This window comes from Canis lupus, chromosome 8 (genome assembly GCF_003254725.2).
Source record: "Canis lupus dingo isolate Sandy chromosome 8, ASM325472v2, whole genome shotgun sequence".
Taxonomy (NCBI): domain Eukaryota; kingdom Metazoa; phylum Chordata; class Mammalia; order Carnivora; family Canidae; genus Canis; species Canis lupus.
The window spans coordinates 45,196,337-45,214,622 of NC_064250.1; the positions used below are offsets into that span (position 1 = coordinate 45,196,337).

The following is an 18,286-nucleotide window of genomic DNA, read 5'->3' on the forward strand; positions in this document are numbered from 1 at the left end:
AGTTTTAGGTTTGCCATTTAATACACAGATGTCTTAAAGTTTTATGTAACCAAATCTATCAGCCTTTCTTTTCTGATTTCTTGCATTACTTTTATACATAGAATATCTTTCTCTATTATATATCATTTCTCCCCTCACATTTTATTATATTTTTCGTTAGGTTCTTTGCAATCATTGATTCTGTAAGAAAGGAGGTCTGCTATTTGTTAAACAGGGAGGACGTTGTTACCAGTGATGGCAGCCGCGGGTTGTGTTTTTGTGCTTCTCTCTGAACAGAGGGACCCTGAAGCCATTTACCTTCTGACTCTGGTTCTGGATACCAGAGTGCTTGTTGAATTCATAGGCTGTAGTTCTATTAAACATGGTACTTTATTGAATACAAAGAATGGAAATGAACAAAGTAAAATAAAATTAAACTCATTATTGACTCCTACTTGAGTTCTTACTTGTTTTAAGAGGCCCTGCAATGAAGGTTGACTTCTTTCAGGTGTAACTGATATAAAGAAACATACTTTACTTTTCCGTGGTGGGAATACTGTTACATTAGGCTTGAGTTGACTGCCAGATAGAATGTAAAGTATTATTTCTGGCTTATTTTATGATGAAAACCACTGATTTCCTAATTTGTACAAGTTTAGTTTTTTAAAAAATATGTAACTCATTTGAAATGAAAACACTTCCAATTTGCTGGAAAATGAATACTGTTAAGCTATATTGTAGCTAACTATTAAAAGTATCGGTTTGTGATATGTTAATGTTGCCTTTCATGATTTTTTAAGCCAAAATTAATTTTTTAGAGTTAATATCTTTGGTGGCATTCTAGGTACAATAGCTCAAAATAATATTGTATTGAATTCAAAGCCTAAGTACTGTCTGTTACGTTTATGTCATTTTTACCTGTTTATTGTCTCTCCCACTAAATGTAATATTTTTAGGGCAGTGACTAACACATAAAAAAGTTCCTCAAGTATTTGTTGGATAACAAACACTTGCAAGTGAATATCAGGGCAGACTGAAAAAAAAGAAGGAAAAGCAATACTTTTTTGCTTGAGTGTCCAGAACGTATGAAGCATTGCACTAGATACTCACTGTTCTTAATGACTATATATGGATATAGAGCTTTGCTTTTCTAATGATGAAACTGGTTTTTACCTTTTCTGTTAATTTTCTGGATACCTTATGAGCAGTAGATTGTTAGACAGTAGGAAACTAGACATGTGGAGAATGCCAACCAGTTTGAAGTTAGATGTCTATTCTGTGAGAAGTTGTGTCAAGATCCTCAACAAACCACTTCCTGTGCTTCCATTTAACCAACTATAATCCGAAACGGCGTGGAAGGCAGGTGGAAAGCTGGTGGGTGCTATGGAATTGGCATACACACACATAGGTGATTTGCTCATGAAGGTTTAGTTTATGTCTCTAAATAAGTCACCTGTTTTATTTTCTAAAGCATTTTAAATGTATGCAAACTAGTAGCAGATGTCAACATTTTCATTTGCTGCTCCAACTTAACTATAGCTTCACTTTTTGTAGAGAAATGCAAAGCAAGATAAAAAAAAAAAGTATTAAAAGCTTTTCTTAATGTGCACATTTCACGGATTTTTTTCCCCCTCAGTGACATTGGACTCCCCCAAGAAAACCTATATACCAGGATTGTGTCAGAACATTATGAAAGATCAGGGTGCTACCATTTAGGACAGTAATAATCTTACAGAGATAGCAATGTGAAATATCGTAACTTTTTTTTTTTTCTGACAGGTTAATGTAGAATAATCATTTGATTACAGTCAATTTGATTTTTTTAATTAAATAATTTGGATTTTATTCCTGATTCTCACTAGAATACTTTGAACCTGATTCACCTTTACAAACAATACAAAGTTGGGCAGCCCGGTGGCTCAGCGGTTTAGTGCTGCCTTGAGCCCAGGGTGTGATCCTGGAGACCTGGGATTGAGTCCCATGTCGGTCGGGCTCCCTGCATGGAGCCTGCTTCTCCCTCTGCCTGTGTCTCTGCCTCTTGCTCTCTCTGTGTCTCTCATGAATAAATAAAATCTTCAAACAAACAATACAAAGTTTTCTGCATTTTTTTATATGTAAAATTTAATTTGGGGCATTTCCAAAAGCAGGTTTTCTAACTGTTGAAAAATAAGAAGCCAGCTCCCATTTAAAGTAGGAAAGAATTATATAAGTTTATTTTTTGTGTAAAGACTCATACTGTTTTCCTGAGAAAGATTTGACATGGTATACTTTTTGTGGCTAATCATTAAAATATAGGCTGAAAAGAGACTTCTTTATTAACACCCCAAATTTATACTTCATGTGTAAGATTTTTCATATATATTCTACTGGACTCTAATTACTGTAGGAGCTAAATTTAGAGAACTATCTTAAAGATCCTATTATAATCTTCCGTTTATTTATTCATTTGTTTCTTCATTTCTTCATTCTTTCTACAACCTCTTGTTTAAATATCTTTGGTCAAAATAGCATCTACTTTTGGTAAAAATTAAATGGCAAATATTCATAAATAGAAATCACCTTTATGCAGATTTATTTCTTCTATAAGTTAGGAATGTGATCTGCTTCAAGTATTAGAAAATCACAGTGGTTTAGGCAAAGGGAAGTTTATTTTCTCAATAAGTCAACACTTCCAGGTCTGGCACACATGCTCAGGGATGTCATGGAGGAACCTGGGTTTTGTTCTTCATTCCGTTAGTGTCTTTTCTCAGGCTGGCCTTTGTAAATATAAGATGCCTGTTGCTCTTCCTCGTTTCCTGTACTTCCAGAAGGAAGAAGGTGATAGGCAAAGGGCCCAGTCCATGATTGATTTAGAGAAGTCCTGCTTTCTTCCCTGGGGCTAGGATAGAGGATGCCTACCAAGGTGCTCCTTGGCTTCCTGAACTAATTAAGAATCTATAGTTAGGGTAGAATTGGGAGGGATAAATTCGAGGTAGGTAATGGAGGTAGGTAATTTGTGTCTTCCATACCTGCTGGAATGAGTACAGTATGTACTAGATAAGTTTAGAAGCTCTGTGCATTTTCAGTTCCCTATACCCCTTAACTTCTGGGAATAAATTATAGATATTTTTTCAAAATTTCATTTCAGATATTCTTATGTAGTCATAACCTGTCATTTTCACGGATGACTCACTAGGACAGCAAATGCTGTGTTTTCCTTAATATTATGATGAAAAATGGGACTTTAGGGTAATATTTTAAAATTGGATTTTGAAATCTGAAGAATTTGTACTTTATAAAAGGAGTTCTTTTTACTAGCTAAGGATTAATTTTGTTTTGTGTTTAAAACCTGAAGATGATTCATTTTCAACATGCATAAACAACTGTATATACAATTTTGCATTATACTTTTTAAGTTTAATATTGTATCATAAAATGTTTCCCTTGTAGTATTTATGCCATTTTAAAAATCCTCTGGGGTCTTAATTTATGTAACCATGTTCCAGTTATACATTTAGTTTACTTTCATTTTGTGCTATTAGCAATGCTTTTTCTTTTATATTTTTATTTGTATAGATTGATTTTTAATGTTATGGATTTTTATGTTGTTGTTAAATCCCCATATTTTAATGGCTTTTGAAACAGTTGTCTAATTGCATCCTGATAGCATTGTATTAAAGAATTAGTTTGAATTCTGTTTGTTTTTGTTTGGTACGGTAGTAAAGTGAAACATTTTCTTTCATATTTTCTGGTGAATAGACTCTTCCTGTTCTTTTTTTCAGTGTGTTACTTTTTAAAATAAGTACACTTTTTATACTGTGAAATTATACTTTTTCACTTTGAAACATTTGTTAGCCAAATGCTGTCATCTCACAAACTACTACTAATAGTTTCTGAACAACTTGTGTTGTTCAGAACACAAGTTCTGAACTGTGTTTATGCAAGTGATTATATATTTTATTCATAATATATATACTATTCATTTGTTTCAGTCTATGTGCCTGATAATATTAGACCCCAGGAATACTATGGTTAATATAACAGCTATCATGTCCATGATATCAAAAAACTAATGGTACATATGTCTCAGTTTTTTCTAATACTTGTATCATTTTTATTTTAGTCATAATGAATTATTCGATTTCCAATGATAATTTTTTTGTTGCCTAAAATAAGTACTTTTACCAAAAATAGAAGCCATTTTTATAGAATTCTTGCATAGAATTTTATTAAATCCCTACTTTGTGTCTATTAAGTGATCTTACACCTTTGTTCTTGTTTTAGTTATTTATGTGAAATACCAACAGCTTTAATAATGTTGCCTAAAATTTGACTTGTGTTTGTTGATGATGTATGTGAAGTTTTCATTACAGTACTTGGCAAATGGTTATTTCTCAATAAATAAAATACAAGAGTTTAGTTTTCTTTTCTCTAGTATTTGAATATTGAAATTGGAATTCTATTTAACTTAGAATTGATTAGATAACCTGCCAACTTTTATTTTATTTTATGGTTTGTATTTTGCATGTATTTTTTTCCTATGCATATGGAACATATAATACATGTTCTCTTAATTTAATTAAGAAATTAGGATTTCTTCAAGTTGGAAAGAATTTCCAGCTATTTCTGTATCTCATATTTGGGAGGTATTTTATTGATTTTTTTTTTTTTTGTTTCTTCTTTAGCTTTATTGGTCTTTTTTTGATATTCTAATTCTTCATACTATTGTTTTAATAGGAAATCACCTGTATCCTTGCTTATTCATTTTCAGAGGTTTAAAAATATTCACTAGTTTATATATATATTCTAATCTCCAATTTGCTTCTCTTTTATTCCTACTAATATGACTTTTAGAGATACAAAGATTTTATTATTTTTATCAAAAAATCATGTCTTAGGCATATTTATTTTATCATTTTATATTTATAACTAATTAAATTTTACTTTTTATTTTTTCTCTTGACATTTTTCTGTATTTTCTGAAGGTTATGAGTTGAATTCTCAGTTTATCATTTATATTAAGAGTTACAAATTTATCTCAGCATATGATACTGGCTTAGTCCAGTAGGTTAGAAATTTCCCTCTTCAGGTTTCAGGAATTCTAATAGTTCTTTTTTATTTTTAATTTTTTTAGTGAGAGAGAGAGCACATAGGGAGAGGGGCAGAGGGAGAGAGAAAACCTTAAGCCCTCTCCATTCCCAGCGCACCTGACTCAGGGCTCAATCTCACAATCCCTGAGATCATGACGTGAGCTGAAACCAAGAGTTGGGTGCTTAACTTACTGAGCCACCCAAGCACCCCACAATTTTCAGGAATACTAAACATCTTCTCATGTTTCAGTTTGCTCCTATCTGTAGTTATTATTTTGTTTTTATCGGACATGCCTAAAAGTTAAACTTTGATCCAAGTCTATAGACTAAGTTTTTAAAAATCCAATTTAGATTTTTTAAATACTTACTGTTGGCTCAGTTTATATATGTATATACACACACCATAGAGAGTGAACTGACTAGAATGGTAATTCTATTTTTAGGGCATAGAGGTCAGGATAATTTTTGTTTCATGAATTTTGTCCTTTAGTGTCTCTTCTCATTATTGTGTACACTGGATCTGTGTGACACTGACTGCCTTGTTCCCTTTTCACGTCTTGGCAGAAATGTCCACACCTTACTTTTGGTCTTCTCTGACCTTGTTTAGAATTGAGATTCCCAGGATACGTGGGTGGCTCAGCGGTTGAGTGTCTGCCTTTGGCTCAGGGTGTGATCCCCGGGGTTGGGGATTGAGTCCTGCATCAAGCTCTCCGTGGGGAGCCAATTTCTCCCTCTGCCTATGTCTCTGCCTCTCTCTGCCTCTCACGAATAAATAAATAGGGCAGCCTGGGTGGCGCAGCGGTTTGGCGCCGCCTTCAGCCCAGGGCGTGATCCTGGAGACGTGGGATCGAGTCCCGCATCCGGCTCCCTGCGAGGAGCCTCCTTCTCCCTCTGCCTGTGTCTCCGCCTCTTCTCTGTGTCTCTCATGAATAAATAAATAAAATCTTTTAAAAATAAATAAATAAATAAATAAAATATTTTTAAAAAAAGAACTGAGATTCCCATCACTCTTCTACTTTATTCTTTATAGCACTCTGCAGGTATAAAAAATATTATTTATTTTTTGCCCGTCTCTCTCCCTAGACTGTAACTCCACTGAAGGCAAAGAGTTTTGTCACTTTCATTCAGTTCTGTAGCCTGGGTGCCAAGAATAATACCTGGTATAAAGTAGACACACAGTAAATATTTGCCTAATTAATAATCGAATATGATTGTTTTCACTTGATTCCTCCTTTTTATGTTTCAGTTTTTCCTTGATTTCATTTGTTAGGTAGGACTTGACATAAAATGTCATATTTTATTACACATTTCTTTTATCATAGCACCAGCTTGGTTTTTTTTTTTTTTTAAAGATTTTTATTTATTTATTCATGAGAGACATAGAGAAAGAGAGGCAGAGAGACCCAGGGAGAAAGAGAAGCAGGCTCCATGCAAGGACCCTGATGTGGGACTCGATCCTGGGACTCCCAGATCATGCCCTGAGCCAAAGGCAGATGCTCAACTGCTGAGCCACCCAGGTGTCCCACTTGATGTTTTTATTTTAAACTTGATATCCATTAATTTTACCTCCTTTCTGTTTTTTTTAATCCAGTTTTGTAAAATATCACCCTTAAAATTTTCTGTCTTCTTTGGGGTTACACATTTTGAAAACATGTGGGAGTTTTTGTTTTGTTTTATTGCAAATTGGGTTCTTTCTATAAGTTGAAGTAATTTGCTTTTATTTTCATATTTATATTGCTAGATTCTTTTAAAATCTGAGAACCTGTATGATAGTGTTAAAAGCTTTGACCCCTTAAGAATTATGATAATTCCTTTTGACATTTGGACCATAATTTGTTTCCATTTATACCTTCATGTAATTTGGAGCATAATCTCTGGACCAAACCATTTCTCAAGACCTTTTTATGTATTATATTAATGTTCTTAATCCCATCATAATTCTTCTGTATACCTCATAATGCAGCACATATTTTGATTGATTCACCACTGCTTTAGCACCTGTTCCTCTTTTACTGAACTGTCGTCTTCAAGCTTTGCATCCCAGCTCCCTCCTATTTTATCTTCAGGCAGCAGCTCACTCTTCACTCCGTGAAGCCCTCCCTCTGCAAATCTTAAGTCCTTCTCCTGGGTCCTACTGCACTCTGTGTCCTCTAATGCAACATGTCTTCCGCGGTCCTTGATATACACTAAGTGCTGAATAAATATTGCTATCTATATTTTTTTATAATATCTTTTGTTATTTATACCACTTCCTATTCCCAAACAGGAAGTAAGGGAGTAGGGTGACTAGCCACCTGTATTTTTTCATCTTCTTCTTTAATGCTATTTTGTTTTGTAATTTATAAGGTAGTTGTACCTTTTTGTGTTCCTTTCTCTAGACTCACTTTTCATTGGCTTCATGTGAATAAATGATGTACTTGATGAGTTTTTTTTTTTTTTCAAATACCTGGAGGCCTACTATGTTCTGGTATGTAGTCCGCTTAGAAATATGCACAATATTTCTCTTCCTTCCTTGTTGTCATCAGTTTAAAAAAAAATGTTTTTTTTGTTTAAAGTAATCTCTTGGGACGCCTGGGTAGCTCAGTGGTTGAGCATCTGCCTTTAGCTCAGGGTGTGATCCTGCAGTCCTGGGATAGAGTCCCACATCGGGCTCCCTGCATGGAGCCTGCTTCTCCCTCTGCCTGTGTTTCTGCCTCTCCATCGCTCTGTCTCTCTCATGAATAAATAAATAAAATCTTAAAAAAAAAAAAAAGTCATCTCTCCATTCAGTATGGAGCTCCAACTCATGATCCTGGGATTAAGAGTTGCATGCTCTACCAGCTGAGCTAGCCAAGCACCCCACAGCTTTTTATCAGTACTTTTCTGTATCCCCAGCTCCTGACTTAAACTATCTTTTTTCCATTTCCTTTCATCCTCTGAATCATACCCCTCCATTTCTCTCTGTAGAGAAAATACTTGGATTTCACATCATCAAATTGGCAAAAATTAAAAGCTGTTGAAGAGAATGTGGAGAAATGGGTCCTGTCTTGAAGAACATTACTGCTTTTCTATTTGTTTATATTTTCTCCTTTGGAAATTATCATTTTTCTTCTAGCGTATTTCATTTTCATATATACCCTAATGCCTATCATTCACTTTATTTCTCTGACAATTTTCCCTTCACGTTATTGTCCAATTTTTGTTTTACTTATACCATATACAACTTTTTCAGTTGGTCAGCGTATCATTTTTCTGTTTTCTAAGTCACTAGGTCTTGGAGACCTAGTCTTTAAGGAGACTTTTTTGAATTCATTTCTTGTATGTGCTCTGAAATAGAAAGATCCTGAATTTGGTTTTGGGAAGGGGGTGGGTAGCCCTGCCTCATAGTTTCATTGAAGATTAGATCTTTCATTGATTTTTATAATCAAGTCCAAACAGCATTTCAAAAATGCTTTTGAAAGTGTAATCAATCTCTTTTCCCTACCAAAATCATAACAAAGGTAATGTAAGAACACAACCTAAAGTGTACTCCTTGCCATAGGCTTTAGTGAAGATATCGGGCTGTATGGAGTAGTGTCATATTTGTTAACTGACAGATCCTTTAACATTGCACAAATACCCATATATGATAAGATTTATCCCTTTTTAAAATATTCTGGCATATTTTCATGACTTTCTTACTGATTGATCTCTCACTAGTTTTAATAAAAATTATGGAGCATATGTTATTTTGTTGCATATTACTTCCAAAGTAGTTGTGGTTTTTTAAACTACTCTATAGCAAATAGCTATAAAGAAGAAAACCCTTCCTTCCAAAAAAAACTATTTCAAGTGTTCAACTAAATCAACTCTTTGATTTCCCTTGTATTTGAAGTCCTCGTGTTTTTACATATATAAATATATGTTTATAAAGTAGAATATAGCAAATCTTTTTTTTTTACTCAACGTTGTATCTTGGGCAGCCCCGATGGCTTAGGGGTTTAGCTCCGCCTTCAGCCAGGGTGTGATCCTGGAGACCTGGGATCGAGTCCCACGTCAGGCTCCCTGCATGGACCCTGTTTCTCCCTCTGCCTGTGTCTCTGCCTCTTTCTCTCTGTGTCTCTCGTGAATAAATGAATTTTAAAAAAATGTTTCTTAAAGGAAACCATATTAACCATTAGCCAATTCAATAAGGTAACAAAAAGGAAAAAAATATCATTTTTGCAAAAAATTAAAAAGAATCATTAAAATTTTAATACTAATAAGAGTTCAGGAAGATTACTGGATATGAAATAAATAAAAAGTCCATAGCTTTTCAGTATACTAGCAACACTGTATTAGAAAATGTGATTATATGAATGAATCTAGTCTGAATAAGAAAATACTATAATGTACCTGATAGTAAATATAACAAATGATAAGCAGTGACCTTTGGATTAAAAGATCTTAAGGAAGATCTAAATACATAGAAACTATGTATGTTATTGAATAGGAAGACTCAATATTACAAAGAATTTAAAGTTTTATGAGTTAATTTATAAATTTAATGCAATTCAAAAACAAAGCAAAATGACAAAACCAAGAGAGATTACCATGAAACTTGATAAGAATGATACTAAAATTAGTTGAAAAAGGAGAATTAATGGGGTCAGCAGGTTATATTATAATATTTTGATATTTGAATTGGTTCAGCATTGGCAGATAGAAAAACAGACCATCCAAATAGATAGGGAGACTATAAGAAACCTCTGTATACATGAGGACTTGGCTTGACATGGTATTAAAAATTAGTATAGAAGAAACAGGCAAAAAATAATGGTAGGGCAGAATGGTAAAATTAAAAATGTATTCCTATAAACAGATTTTGGCTGAAAAAGACATACATTTTAAAGAGAAACTCTTGGGGGCACTTAGCTGGCTCAGTTGGCACGTGGGACTCCCCATCTCCGGATCGGGAGCTCTAGCCCCACATTGAGCATAGGGCCTACTTAAAAAAATAAACGGGGACTTTGCAACTTTTAGAATAAAATCTAGGAAAGCATGTGTGTGGTGTTGAGGATTGGGAGGATTTAAAAAACAATTTAGGCTCCACATCCAGAATGGGGCTTGGACTTGTGAGCTCAATATCAAGAGTCAGATGCTTTGCCAACTGACTGAATCAGTCAGGTGCCCTGGAAGGATTTTTTTTGAGCAACATACAAAGAGCCCAAAATATAAAGGGGAAGAATGATAAATTTGTGTTAAAAATTTTAAATGTGTATATGAGAAGATATACTGTAAACAAAGGTAAAAGGCAAGCTACAGAATATAAGAATACATTCAAATACATAGGAAGGATCTCATTAAGGATCAATATCCATAGCATATAAAGAAGTCCTACAAGTCAGTAACAAAAGTGGACAAAATGTAAATAAGACCAATTATTTAAATGGTTTATTAAATTAAATTATTTAATTCTTACCTAGTTATCAGGGAAATGCCAGTGAGAGCAACAAGGTAACATTTTATACTATCATACTGGTAGTAATTTAAAGGCAAAGATGATGGAGCAAATGATGTCCTGTATGTTGTTGGATTATAAAATTGTTTCAAGCACTTTAGAGAGCAGTTTGATGTATCTAATAATGTTGAAAGATGCTCTGACTCAAGGTTTCAGCACTTCCCTTTCTAGAATCCTTTAGAGAGACTTTCACACATCTTCCCAAATAAGATATAAAAGCAATGGCTATTCTTTTATTGTTTGTAATAGCAAAAAGTTGGAAATAACCTAGATTTCACTCAATAAAATCTGTCATATACAAAGAATGGAAAACATACAGAGGTTATTATAAAGGCTCTATATCTTTTTGTATCAACATGAATAAATCTTTAAAAACAATTTTTTTGTGTGAAAAAAATTGTAAAAGGATGCGTTCCAAATGATATCATCTGTATAGATTTCATGAATACACAAAATTCTTATGGGACGAATGTATAGCATCTTTCGTTGAGAGGTTTCTTCAGAGAAGCTGAGAGTGGAATGGGATTGGAAATTGATATTTTAACTGTATTTGTAACATTTTATTCCTTTGTAATTTCCTTTGTAATCTGAAGGAAATTGGCAGAATATTGTCATTTATTAAGTCCAGATGATGGGTAATAGGTATGTCTATGTTTTTGCATGTTTCAAATATCTTGTCATTGAAATTTTTCAATTTAGACTAATAGCATCAGTCTCCAGTTTAACACATCAAATTGAACATATGCCACAGTTCTTTCTTTCCTCTCTTAAAGCCCTATGCCTTATTAGAAATATAAAAAATTGTAAATATTTAAAGACAAGAGGAAAATAGTAGATTAGAATTATCAACATAATTTTGGGAAGCAGAGAGGGATGGATGTTTTGTAACTAATTTCATGATGTGCACAAAGCTGAGAGTGAATGCCTTTACAGAGGGGCTCCAGGTAATGTTAACCTTGTACAACCCCAGAAGTGGAGGACCCAAGTTGAGGGAAGATTGGAGAGGTCGGACTAGTTGTAGGTAGATATTGGGGTCCCTTCCCTATCCTGGTATAATCATAAAGCCTCCAGAAAGCAGGAAGAATTATTTAAAATAGTTTTTGCTGAGCTTGGTTCTTGGAATGCTGAATGCTAGGCAGGAAATGGAACTGTTCTTTTCTAGAGAAACTGAAGTGTATCCTAAAAATGACCTATATACACTTGGCATTTGTGGGTTCCCCCAGTATAAAGGGAAAACCCTCTGTCTGACTTATGTTGGAAAAAGAATTTAGGGAAATAAATGACTTGCAGAATCACTGGGAAGGCTGCAGAACTAAGTTTGGAAAATAGACGAGTACAAGGGACGCTCAGTCACACAGAACACTGAATGTCCAGCTTTGTGTTACCACTGAGGGCAGCACTAGAATGAGAGGCACTACTGCTGCCACCACTGCCCATGTACATGGATTCACTACCCCTTGCTCTCTCCAGATACTGCCTTTCAATTCAGAGTTCAAGATGTGCATATCTCATTGACTGGGGGCAGGTTGTATGTCTGTCTGTACCCTGTCTGTAAGATTGTCTACTTAAGTGACAGTGTGGCATTTGTAGCTTCCATTGTGAAAGATAGACTCTGTATAAAGCAAGGAATTTCCCTGGATATAGGAAGAGAGGTCAGAGACTAAAAAGATGCTAGACAGTGATAATTATATTGTTCCCTATGTTCAGTTTTCACAACTAAAACAACTGGGTACCCAACCTCTCCCCTAGGAAAGTTTGTGTGGTAGTCAGCAAACCCTGCTTCAACACAGAGCTTTTGTCTTCCTTTTTAATGCCTGAATATGAAATATAAAAGGATAGCTAGTGATAGTAGATCTATGAACAAAAGCCTCCCAAGTGAGAAAGACAGTGATCACAATAAACAGAAGAAAAGTATGTATGTGGAAGATATTCATACTGAATATGAAGAAGCTTTAAAAATTAGTTTAATTTTAGTGAGGATGAGGAAAAAGTATTATAGTTATGAAATAAAAATAGAATTTATTTTTTTTAATGGAAGAAACAATCACTGAATGCAGTTTTTTTTTTTTTTTCAAAATTAAGTCCAAGAGCCAATATGAAACATTTTATAATATGGTTAGGAAATGAAGGTAAAAAAAATTCTCCCCAGTATCTGAAAGAAAAAGAAATGAGTGGTGGGAGAAAAGAGATAACTAACTATTCAGGAGATCCAGTATCCAATAAATACAACTTTCAAAATGAAAGGGAAAAGGAAAGGATGGCAATTATTAAAAAATAAAAAAGAAAAGAAAGAAAACTTCACTTAAGTGAAAGACATAGATTTTTTTTTAAGATTTTTATTTTTTATTCATGACAGACAGAGAGAGAGAGAGGCAGAGACACAGGCAGAGGGAGAAGCAAACTCCATGCAGGGAGCCCAATGTGGGACTCGATCCCGGATCTCCAGGATCACACCCCGGACCGAAGGTGGCGCTAAACCTCTGAGCCACCGGGGCTGCCCAAAAGAGAGAGATTTTTGTATTAAAAGGCTTAATGGGTATACAATACAAGGATAATAAAAAGACTCACAGAAAGGCTACTCCAGTATTTGAAAAGATCTTAAAAACTTCTTGGGGGGAAAAAAACCCTAAACATGTAATGTATAAAAGAACAGGAATCAGAATATCACTGGACTTTCAGTTCCAACAATGGAAGCTACAAGATAATGAAATAATACTTCTAAATTCCAGTGTTAATGGGCAGCCTGGGTGGCTCAGTGGTTTAGCGCCACCTTCAGCCCAGGGCCTGATCCTGGAGACCCGAGATCGAGTCCCACATCAGGCTCCCTCCCACATCAGGCTCGCTGCATGGAGCCTGCTTCTCCCTCTCCCTCTGCCTGTGTCTCTGCCTCTCTCTGTCTCTCTCTCTCATTAATAAATAAATAAAATCTTTAAAAAATAAATAAATAAATTCCAGTGTTAAATGTTTTCCTACCCAGAGTTCTATACCCAGCCAAACTGTCAGTTTAAGGCTAGACATGCCAAGTCTCAAAGCTTGTACATACATACTTCTTAGGCATTTGGTGAATGAAGGTAGTGGTCATCAAAATGAGAGAGTAAACTTAAGAATGATAAAGATGTGAGAACTGGGAAGCGTGGGATCCATGAGAGGGGAAGAGAGAAGGAACTGTCAAGATAATAATGATGGGGTGCTTCTGAGAATGCCAATGCAGTAGACCTAGTAATCAGCCAGGTCAGGTGGGAGTGCAAGGATGGAGGGCTTAAGGAGAGAGGGTTCCAGAAAAGAGAAATGGAACTGATAGGGCACATGTTATTTTTAACACTGGAAAGCAGTAACAAACTTTTTATTCTTCTGTTGTTGAGTTTAGGGGAGAATTAAGGGTAAGGTATATAGAAACTAAGCAAATGAGGGGGGAAATGAAGCAGTTGATAACTCCAGGAAAAATAAGGGGAGTAATTGAGCAAATACAGCCACAGTAAGATAAATCATGCTATATATGTATAGCTATGATACACACATGCACATACAAAAATATGTACATAGTATAGGGCTAAGGAGATAGTGAAGTATGCTTATTTCTCATTTTCCACAATAGAGCTTCAATAGATAATACTTTAGATAAATCAAGAAATAGCAGTATGAACATATTTAGGAATATGGAAATATTGAAGGGAACAATGGCATGAATTGAAAGGGATAGCTCCTGTGAATGGAGAAGACAAAGCATTCTTGTTTCGTTTTTATTTTATGTTGTACTACTATTTGCCTTTAATTATTGTATGCAGTACTTTGATAAAAATGTAAATGAAAAACTAAGTAAATAGCATAGCAGTGAGTATTCTTGTACAATAGGTTTTCCTTCTATGGATTGTAAGATCACTTCTTAGTGTTTGTTATCCCACTTGTTCTTGTAATCAAATGTGGATGACATTTATCATTAAACTTCTGTAGGAACTAAGTATCCTAAAGCTAAATAAGGCATAATCCCTTGCCTCATGGCCTACCTGTGGCTTAGTTGATGGTGCATCAGAAAACCTTGAAACAGCAGGATATTTTGTATGATTATCTTTTGGGAACCAAGGATGTGATGGGAGTGTTAGAGACTTTAAGACAAAAGAGTGAATATATGCCTAGAATTCATAAGGAATGGAAAGTCTGGCAGAGATTCCAGGGTCTGCTGGAGAAATAAAGATAGGAAAGAGCTGGCCTAAATATGAGGAGGAATTCTGGGGCTTACCAGAGGAAAATGCCTTTTGCTTCTGGACAACTATGCATTTCCAAATGTTGAAAGAGATTACAGAGCCCAACAATATGAATATTTTCTGGTTTATCTTTTTTTGTTTGTTTGTTTCCCCTGAAAGGGTTTTACCAATTTTTATTGCCTTTATCAACATAAGGATGTCTGGTGCTTTTTTTTTTTTTTTTTTTTTTAAGGTTTTATTTATTTTAGAGAGAGAGCATGAGCAGGAGGAGGAGCAGAGGGAGAGGGAGAAGCAGACTCCCCCGCTGAGCAGGGAGACGGTGCTAAGGATGTCTGTTTTAACTGTGCACCATTACCAGTGAGTACTGGCATTCTTAGGATTTTTCCTAATGGGTATAAAATGATGTACCATTGTTTTGATTTGAATGTCTTTGATGCATATTATACCCATGATTGTTTTAACACTAGTTAGGCCTTTTTTTGCACCTGTGTTCTGTTAAAGAATTTTCTTTACTCCAACATATTTTTTCTTTCAAACTTGTTTTAACTGCAATTTTGTCAAAAAAAAATTTTCAAAATCAATTATTTTGTCAGAAGACATCAAACGGAGAATCCTTCATTTATTGCCAGCAGAGCTGGTGTTAGAAGATAATGATGCATAGTAGTAAAGTGATGATTTCTTTAAAGTAGAGAATCCCTGTCTTGATTTTGAATCACCAGAAGTTACATGCAGTACTCTAAAGGGATGCTGTATAAAAAAAGATAACATGGCAGGGACTGGGCTGGAGTGTAGACAATGTCCTAGGAGAGGCTATACCCAAATGCAGTCTTGAGTAAGAGTTGAACAGGAGAAAGAGGGTGGTAGGAAAAAGCCAAGAGAATGAGGGAAGAGAATTATAGGAGGCTGTGTTCCATCACAGGTTGCCTACTTGGTTTTTCTGAAGTCTTATTCAGGATACATTCAGGGAATTGTAGCTGGTTCTCTTGCCTTTTGACTGGAGCTGAAGATGTAGAGAGTATAAAGAGACACGCCGTTAGCGGGATCTATCGTGCATTTGGAGATTGTTCTTTTGCCTTGAAAGTGGTGGGAAGTTATTGTGAGTTTTTTTTTTTTTTTTTAATTTATTTAATCATGAGAGACACACAGAGAGCGGCAGAAACATAGGCTCCATGCAGGAAGCCTTATGTGGGATTCGAGCCCAGGACCCCAGGATCATGCCCTGAGCCAAAGGCAGACATTCAACCAATGAGCCATCCAGGTGCCCCTATTGTGAGGTTTTAAGCAGAAGAATGTAAGTATTGTGCTTGCATGCATGTTATAAACACTCAGTGTGGAATGGAGTGATGAATTTTAAAGTTTGAGTGCTAATGAAGACACACAAGATGACATTTGAGGATCAGACTTACCATACCAGTCAGGGGATTTATTTCACTTTGTCACAAAAATGAAAAGCATGGCCAAGAAACAGAAAAAGACTTCTTGCCTCAAAATTTTATCTTTGAGCACTTGGTTGGTTTGCATTTTAGTTAGCTTTTTTTCTCGTTTGTAAATGAAAGTTCAAATGATAAAGTTAATATATTTGAGAATAATGTGGAATCTAAAAACAAGCCCCTCCCCCCCCAAAAAAAATCCAAGCTCATGGATATGGAGAATAGATTGGTGGTTGCCTGAGGTTGGGGAGGGTGGGGTGAAATGGGTGAAGGTTGGGAACCTGGGTGGCTCAGTAGGTTGAGCGTCTGCAGCTAGTCTGCTGCTCCCTCTGCTCGTGATCTCTCTCTTTCTCTCTCAAATAAATAAAACCTTTAAAAACAAAGAATAGAAATGGGTGAAGGTGGTCAAAATGTACAAATTTCTGGGTTTAAAATGAGTAAGTCATGGTGATCTAATGTACAGCATGGTGACTGTAGTTAAGTATGGTATTACATATTTGAAAGTAGGAGAACAGAACTTGAAAGTTCTCATCACAAGAAAAAACTTTGTAACTATGAATGTTGACAGGTGTTAACCAGACTTACAGCTAATATGCAGTTACCATTTTACAGCATATACAAATATTGAATCATTGAGTTGTACACCTGAAACTAACATAATGTTATGTCAATTATTCCTCAATTTTTAAAAATAATAAATTTGTCAGTAACTCTCTTTAGAAGTCAGAGATTTTTAAGTATGAGAGAATCAATAAAAATAACTTTATTTGAGGGTTACGTATAAATGCGTATGAGTATTTATATACATACATAATTAGTGAAGGAAAAAACCTGGGGGAATGGTGTACATTGGTTTAAAAAAAGTTACTTCATTTGTTTTTGTGTTAATTGCTGTTGACAAGTTGCCAGAAACATTTGTAGAGGGCTCATATTTTCAGAACCAGGATTTATATATACATGATTTAAAATATGCCAGTCGTGAAGTGTTTCATCAAGTATTTTATGTCAGCTTGGCAAGGGAGGAAGTCCTCTGCTTCTCCTGGATGCAAGTATACTTTGTACTTCACCATCCACCCCTTTGCCTTGGTTTCCTGGTTCTGTACTGGATTAAGTCTCTTCAGAAGTGAGCTCTCCTATGCCCCAGATCCTTGCCGGCTTCTGTTGTTATCATTCAGTGCCTGTCTTACTGTGAGTGCACAACCCACACAGTGTCTGGAGGAATTCACAAACTATTAGGAGTAACTGCCCATGGAGTTAATAAGTTAATATCGGGTGTCCTCAGTAAGAGAGAGATTTTTTTCCCTTTTTCTGCACTATTTCTGTTTTATGTTTTTTTTTTTAAAATAAAGCATATAATTCATACACTTGAAAAACAGTATTGCAAAAGGGGGCAGCACTTGTGTGGGAGAAAAAATTACATGAGCAAAGAAGATAATTATCTTGACCATAATGAATTTGATGGCAGTTATTTGTAATTTCTGGTTTCTGTTGTCCTTCCCACCTGTGCTGTACTAACCAGCCCCCTCCCTTTTCCTGTGAATGTGTTTATATACTTGACTAGGATTTTAAGAGCTGATTCTCTTGTGCATTAGTTTACCTTGTGGTGACTTCATTGTGATGGTGCCTTGCCCAGTTCTAATGGATGAACTTCTGGTGGCTCTTTTAAAAGATTTGCTCATTTGTGTGGCTATTTTTTCATGCCCTTTGATGGTAACTAGATAGAAGAGAAGAAAGTCAAGTTGCTATTATTTTTTATTCACTTCTGTTGTAGTTGTGAAGTCTCCCAAAGAAAGATGAAGCTGAAATCTCTATTACATTTTGGTTGAGTGGGTTTTTTTTTTTTTTTTTCCCTTGACCCATCCCCCTCAACACTGGTATTTATGAAATGACCATAACTGGGCAGCCCGGGTGGCTCAGCAGTTTAGCGCTGCCTTCAGTCCAGGGTGTGATCCTGGAGACCCGGGATCGAGTCCCACGTCGGGCTTCCTGCGTGGAACCTGCTTCTCTCTCTGCCTGTGTCTCTCTCTCTCTCATGAGTAAATAAATAAAATCTTAAAAAAAAAAAAAAAAAGAAATGACCATAACTGCATGTATGCATATATTTATTAGTTATAGATTTTATTTATTATTCATGAGAGACACAGAGAG

The 18,286-nt window shown here is 35.3% G+C and overlaps 1 protein-coding gene across 1 annotated transcript in view; it reads left to right on the forward strand.

The window, feature by feature from the left end:
- The window catches only part of SIPA1L1 (signal induced proliferation associated 1 like 1), a 387,762-nt gene that overhangs the window by 201,142 nt on the left and 168,334 nt on the right, over positions 1–18,286 (forward strand). The gene's annotated exons all lie outside the window — the stretch shown is intronic.